The sequence below is a fragment of the Echinops telfairi genome, unplaced genomic scaffold (assembly GCF_000313985.2).
Source record: "Echinops telfairi isolate 266 unplaced genomic scaffold, ASM31398v2 ScPeMD7_49;HRSCAF=173, whole genome shotgun sequence".
Lineage (NCBI taxonomy): Eukaryota > Metazoa > Chordata > Mammalia > Afrosoricida > Tenrecidae > Echinops > Echinops telfairi.
Genome location: NW_022103947.1, coordinates 4,093,908 through 4,095,168, shown reverse-complemented (window position 1 = coordinate 4,095,168; position 1,261 = coordinate 4,093,908).

Sequence of the window (1,261 nt, the reverse complement as noted above, 5' to 3'; positions counted from 1 at the left end):
GAAAAACCAATAACATACACTTCCAGTGACAACATTTTCTTTGCTTTGGAATAATTTTAAAGAAAGAAAAAATATGATTCTATAATTTGATTATGATCCGGTGAGATGCAGTTTTACACATCTAATTTTCTATAAAGAGAAGTGTGTGATTCTCTAAATCCTCTTTATTTTAGTAATCATCAACGTTACTAGCACAGATGGAAAGCATTGTTTTCTCATTGTGCCCTGAAGTAAAATTCTGAAAAAAAAAAATTACATATTTGAAATGTCATAGTGCTTCTCAAAGAGAAATTTAATTTCTATGAAATGCAGTTTGAAAGATCCATGAACTTTTCCAAATTTACCTCTACTTACTTTTTTATTTAAAGATTTAAAGCATCCTGAAAACTATTCCCAATGGAAATCATTGGAAAATGATATCATGCTTATAGTTAACATATTGTAGTTTAAATGAAGTTGATTGACCATTAATATGTATTTATTGGAAGAATAAATTGACATTGGATTGAATCTCAACTGTAGTATTAAGTGCCCTAATATTATTATAACTATAGCTCCCTCTAGAGAGCTAATGTAAAAATAAATCTCAAATGACTTGATATTTATACTCACCAGTGCAGTGATTCTACTTTAAGAAATATATAGTAATGTAATCATCATTTACTGATTTTCACAAATATTTATTCTAAATAATATATACTTTATAACTTACAGTGACAAAAATGAAAATCAAGCTAAATATATACTAATATAGAATAAGCTACACACTTTCCAGTTCACATAATCAGAACCCTGGCCTAATAAAAAATATCCCTTCATGATAGGAGAGTGTGTCCTAGTCCCATAGTGGTATTGGGCTGCTAAAGGCCAGGTTGATGGTTTGAAACTACCATTACAGGAGGAAGAAGTGGCTTTGCCTCCATAAAAATGTACAGCATTGACAAGTCTGCAGAGGAGTTGTACTCTGCACCATAGGGTCACTATTAGTTGCGAAGACTCAGTGGTAGTGGTTTTTATAGACAGACAGACAGATAAAACATTTTAAAAAGAAGCTCATGGCCACTGAGTTAATTCTGTCTCATAGCAAACCTGTAGACAGAGTAGAGATGTCTCATAGGGTGTCCGAAGCTGTGAGTCTTTATGGAAGCAGAAAGCCTCATCTTCGTTTCCTAGGGTGGTTTCAAATTGCTGATCCAATGTGTAAACCACTATGCCACCAGGACTCCTTAATAGTTTGAGACTTCAAAATGTTCTCGGAAAA